The sequence below is a fragment of the Ruditapes philippinarum genome, unplaced genomic scaffold (genome assembly GCF_026571515.1).
Source record: "Ruditapes philippinarum isolate M1 unplaced genomic scaffold, ASM2657151v2 ctg6370_1_1_1_1, whole genome shotgun sequence".
NCBI classification, from domain to species: domain Eukaryota; kingdom Metazoa; phylum Mollusca; class Bivalvia; order Venerida; family Veneridae; genus Ruditapes; species Ruditapes philippinarum.
In genome coordinates, this window is record NW_026859847.1 from 63,804 (window position 1) to 70,310 (window position 6,507).

The window sequence follows — 6,507 nt, forward strand, 5'->3', positions numbered from 1 at the left end:
TTTGAAGCTGCGTTTTCAACGAGACAAAACAACATAGTAGATTTTGCGACGGCAATGGCATCGCAGACCGGGTTCTGCGCTTCGGCAAGCCTGTCAGGACAAATGCTTTGTTTTACGACCTTTGAATTACATATTGTAGAAACTTGATAGCGAACGCAATGGATCCTGATCAGACTGCGCGGATGCGCATGCTGGTCTGGATCCATGCTGGTCGCAAATCCACTATGTTGGTTTTGTCGTGACGCGGCTCATTTTGCCTTACAATTATGAGTCGCTTTTTTAGATTTAAAGATGGACAAATACATTTAAGACATTTAGAATAGATAAGGGTTGAGTGGCGGCGTAGCCAATTGTTTAACGCGTCGGACTAGTATTCTAAGGATTGCTGACTGCTTTGGTTCAAAGCCTGTCAGGGGCAAGTCGCTGTTTTGTTGAGCAAGAAACTTTACATTCATTGATAAGTACTTGTTTGTTCCAGGAACGGCTTCAGCTCGAGTGTGTTTAAATAAGCCTATAGCTTCCAACACAATCGAACTAAGATAAATTTGTATAAAATAAACTAGACAAGGGGTTAGATTAATGTTCCGGATAAGTATCATTTAGGTAATAAAATGTATCATAAGTGTAAGTTATACACTTAAAGAAATATTGGTATTTGTGTTTCAAGATAGTATCATAACTACATCATAAATCATCTAACAGATATTGATATTGTCTGCTGCTGTTATTGATATCGTCTGATGCTTTTATTATAGTCTGCATTTTATGGTATTTTATGGTCTTTTAGCAATAAACTTTTACTATATGAGCCATCAGTTACAGACAATGCATTTCTATAGTAGTGAATTTAAAGCATTTACATAACCGTTGAGTTAGCGATGCATTTAATTGTGAAAGATGATTTGGTCATGATATGGAAAAATACAATGTTCACATTTAATCAAATCGAAGAAAATTACACAATATATTGTTTTCTTTGTAATCTTATATGTGCTGAAATTCTGTGTAGATAAGCGTTAGATAGGCAGGGACATAAAAACATATACAAATAGATTTTGAATTTAAACGGTAACACATACGAGTATAAGATAGAGAGAAAAACTTTCAAACCAAATATAAAGGGATAAATTAGTAGGAAATAAAATACAAAGAACAGAATCTCTAAATAACGCTCAAAACTGCAAAATTAAAAATGCTACAGGCTCGATTTGATTTGATTGAACCTGTTTATGGATGGTTGCGGTTATGGCAAACTACCGTGTAAGGGCCCTAGCACCAGCTTAAGATAAATTCAACGTTTAATCAAGAAAATGAACACATTTTGAATTCAGAAACATCCGGTTTTAAGATGATTATCATGGAACCTTTAATGTGACCCGTTCGTGCCATTCCATGCCAAGCGGCGTATGGTTCACATGTAAAAGATACGCTCAAATATGTTATATTATCACTGTATAAGGTTTGAAAGCACAAAATAACTCATATGCAATCTCCTGTATAAATATATCAGTTATCTAAAATTATTAAACAGGTTCGGAGTTGGTATCTTGAGCATTTTTTTCAGCGACATATCTGATAAACAAAAAATGACAAAAGGCATTAACTTTACTAATAAGAATATTCACTACCGAAATTGTCTTTGTATTATCAGTATAATAATCTTGTCCTTATATGAATTTCCCCCATTCCTTTGCCAGTATTGTCAAATTGAATTGATAACAAAAGCAATTTTGGGAGTTACATGTTTTGTTTTTGGTAACATAAAGTCTTGACATTTGCCATGAACATGACAGTTATTTGTCAGAGGATGAATGTGTTATTTTGAAAATTGTTGTTTTTATGATGCTTTGTCAAATACTAGAATGGGGGTTTTGACATTTCGATCCAGATCCCGGATCAATATTATGAGGTTCCTTAGTAATTCGGACACGTCCGAACCAATCCACAAGGGAATATGCTTAAGTTATCTGCCTGCGATCAAACACAAGTAGTCTCGTTAGTTGATGCATTGTTTTATCCTTTTCATCCGAAACAGAAGCGAAATTCGACATATTTGTAGACAAACCTCCTCGGTAGAACATAAACACATAGAATATTAACAAATTTGAATATAAAAAGATACTCTCAAATGAAAAAAACATCATAAAGCGGATGATAGAGATGGATTATTTGAACTTTTATTTTAAGTGTTGAAATGTGATTCTAATATAATCTGCAAATCGGTTGTTAATATAAAATGGAAATATATGTTATAAGGCGCTGATATTGAATTTTGGAAAGGAAGTCAATATGAAAATATCAGCTATACATATATTTAGTACTATTTTACTTGGAAATATAGCACGCCTAATTAATTCTCAGAATTATGTACCGGAAGGGGTTATTGTTCCTATAGGTAAGGCATATTGCAAATCAGCTTGATTATACATGTCTGGTAAATTTGCGTTTAAACATAGATAAAAAATTATTCGAAATTAATTGTTTAACATTTAACTATGGTTTAATATTTGAATGATATACATGTATGTCAGCTGAAATCTACACTTGTTAAAGTTGTTTGTATTTAAAAAAAAAAACATTTCAAAGAATAAAGACGTTCACGTGATAAGTAAAATGTATAACTATATAAAGAATATTCCAAGTAAACAGTACCTAAATTTAGGAAGATTACATACTGTAACACAAATGTTCATGTTTTCGTTTCCTTCTAGAAATATATTATACTCTAAACATATTGCACGGACATTTAAAATTAATCGGAACTTTTGATATTATTAGAATACAGATCGTATCAGTCAACATAACGAGTTGATTACATCTTGCAAGTGTGATAGTTCTCAAAATTTTCTTTAGGTCTAAAATAGATATAATGATAAAGTATACTTGTTTCTTTATGTAGTACAAAATAATTTTATTCTCTACACAAAGTTTGTTATCAAATAAAGATTTGTGATGCATCTCAAGAAATGAAGAACGCTAGTGATATTAAAATTAATAGAATACCAATTCTTGTCTCGATTCGAATCAATAGTTAATCACGGGCCGTAAAACTTTGCAAAAATTTTATACCCTTGCTAATACTGTTGTTTTTTCAACCCCTCAACAACTGAATTAGAGACTGAGAAGATATGTTATTTCACGCCTTTTTAAATTTAGTTGATGGTTTATTTCATTTCCTGACTCCAAAAGATTCGTGGCAAATATATACTCTACTCCATCTAGCCTCGCGTTTATTTTCCAAGTCCATATCAGTTCAATATTTTACTCTATCTAGCCTCGTATTCATTTTCCCAAAAGTTCTATATCCATATTATATTTGAAGTAACTATAGTTTTAATGTAAAAAACACAATTAACTTTAATTACAATGTTTTCTCATTAAGAATGAGTGTTGTAAAAATAGAGTTCTTTATATATTTTAGTGAATCATAATGAATTTCTTGGACTCATTCTGCATAACCTATATTGTTTTTTCCGAGTCTGAAAATTCATATTAAAACTTTATTGTATTCCAATTAACAAAATTATGTCAAACTAATAAAAAATGGTGGTTTCATAAAAGGAAGCCAATATGCATTGTTGAATCCAATTATGATACTAGCTAGCGCCTCGTCCAATATCAATTTAACAGCTGTGTACTAGTGCAATAAAATACACTATTTTATAATAACCTCATAATATTGTTTTGCATTTCTTATTCAGATATTGGCATGGAGATAATATATGAAATTACACCTGAATTTTTCGTTGATAAAGTAACTTTTAAGCAATGTAAGCAAATACTGAAAACAAAAATGATTGGAACTATTTTATGTAGCGTAAAGAGCAATTTAAGAAACAATATATACATAAAGTTCTAGCTAGGGAAATAAAGTAAACGTCATTAAATTTAAAATACGATTTAATTTGTTTTCATGGTTATCTTTTGTATGATAACATTCTAATAAAATTTGTAGATAAACGATTTTATTGTTAACACAACAAACAATAGTAACTAAGGAAGACACAATTGATGCTAATATAAAATAAATTGATGTGATTTTACAACATGTAAACGCAATCTCAAGATAATTTTGTGAATAAGATCTGCTTTCAGAAAGATATTTTAAGAGAATTTTATTAAAATTTACATCTTATTTTTTGGCAATAACCAAGCAAAAAGGAGCAAAATTATATTCTAAAACATGCGTATTGCTTCTATAGCAATCACGAGTGTGCACAGAGTGACAAGAAAGACTTCCTGTTTTCCGAGATAAGATTATAAATTGCCTTATTAAAGAATAAAATGATTTTATTGTCAAGTTTGAGGTAGTGAGATTGAATCTCTTAATGTCGATTAATCCATAAAATAAATAGATTTTAAGTAAAATGCCGGCTGAAATTGGGTGTAATCAGTTAAACAAATGTGAACATTATGCATGAAATTGAAGACAGTTTTCAGAGTTTTCTTGAACGGGAAACTTGTGCGCAACCTAGGGCAGAAATATGATGAAAACTATTTTAAATAGACTAGGTGCTTTAAGTCTAGTTTTGCTTGGTTACTTTTTTGGTTTCGGATTTTGTCAGGGCTATGTGCCGGATGGGATTGTGGTACCAATTGGTGAGCAATTTCTTAATGAATTAAAATATAAAGATACTGTTCTTATACACAATTTTCGTTAATTTTAGGGAGGCTGTGAAAATATAATTATGAATTCACAAGAGCAGCATTTCATTTGAAAGACATCTACATTGCATTTACATAAATAAAGTTTCTTTTAATTTATCAAATAAGCATGTTGAATAGTATATTAGAGGAAACTCAATTACAATACATATCATTAGATTTTTCTTCTTTTTTTTTTTTTTAAATCTGAAAATTGTGTTAAAAGAAAGATGTCTACAACAATCATAATTTTTAACAAGTCTGAAATTTTACTTCACAATACACGTTACAAAACTGTTTGAAAAATAACAGATGCAGTAATACTGCGGCTAGATAATATAATATTTTTCAACTCTTTTTGTATCTTTTCCTGTTATCATGTTTTGCCACAACACATTAAATTAACTTTTGATTGACAAAAACGCTGATGATTATTGCAACAGACTTTTCGGTATCACTTGTGTTCAAACTAATACTGGGGGCTAAAGGAGAAATTGCAGATATCAATATTATTGTCGAGCGACAATTGTGTTTTCAACAGAGTGAGGATTTTTTTAATCTGTTGAGGTAATATTATGTCAAATATTATTAATTTGAACACTTCCACAAAAATATTTGTAACGCAAATGGGTATGAGTGGGCTTGTGTTTTTAATGTGCCTGCTACTTAAGTCAGATATCATGAGCTCGAAACCTACAATAGTCACAACGATGTTTCCATATATCACAACAGTTTTGATTATTCCAGGAACTGGAGTCCATTCAAATATCCTGAAAGTTTTTCTTAAAAAGTAAAGAATAAATTATTAAAACAATTTCTTTATTCGTGGCTATGTTATTTATCAACATACAAAATACTCCAAACTGTACCAATGGTAGTCTATAACAATCCATGTATGATTTTAACAGTGAAAGTATAAATATTTAAATGAAACGCACAAATAAAATAACTTGTTAGAAAAAAAAAACATTCTCAAATCCTTAATGCAGATTATATGTTGTATTTCGCTTGATTCAGCTTTGAATGAAAAGTAATATACTTTTTAAAATGAAACATTCGCAATTTATTTTCAATTTAAAATTATTATACATCTAGTCTTTGCCGATGACCATTGTTGATGTAAATATTAAATTCGACTTTATTGTAACTGTTATTTGAAAGCTGGTTTCCCCTATTTCTCACATACTACATGTTGTGTGTGAAGTAATAAATATCAAACTGTTTTTTTCGGGCAGATAGTCTTCAGAAAAAATTTTTACGGATAATATCACTTTACAAAGAAATGTCTGCGAAAATATTTACACAATTTTATTCAAAATAGAAATTAGAAAAAAAAAAATCTTAAAAGCTTTTGGTAAAAGGTAAACCTTTTCTGTATATAAGTTGAACAAATATCCAAATCCACTTTTTTGTATACTTAATTACTTGGCAGAGAACGCAGTTTCTGCAAAAAAAGTTATTTAGTTTTGTTGTTGTCAAACTTTGACATTTGCCATAAAGTAGACAGTAATTTGTCAATAACTGGATCAGTTTCTTGGAAATGGTTTGTATTTGTTGCTTTACAATAACAAAGTCGGATTAATATTTTTGACAAGAAGATCTATGTACTGGATCGATGTTAATAGGCTCTTCAATATTTTGGACACGTCCAAATCAATACATAAGGGGATATACTCAAGTAATTTGCTTGTGATCTAGTAAGAATAGACTCATATAAGATGCATTGTGCTAATTTCAATCACAAATAAATTCCTGAATTCGTTGGTAGGATTTCTATCAAATGTGCTTCGAGGAGTGGTTTATGATGGCAAAGGCCTTGATGGAGTTTACAGTTAGCATAAAATGTGAAAATGAATGCAAATT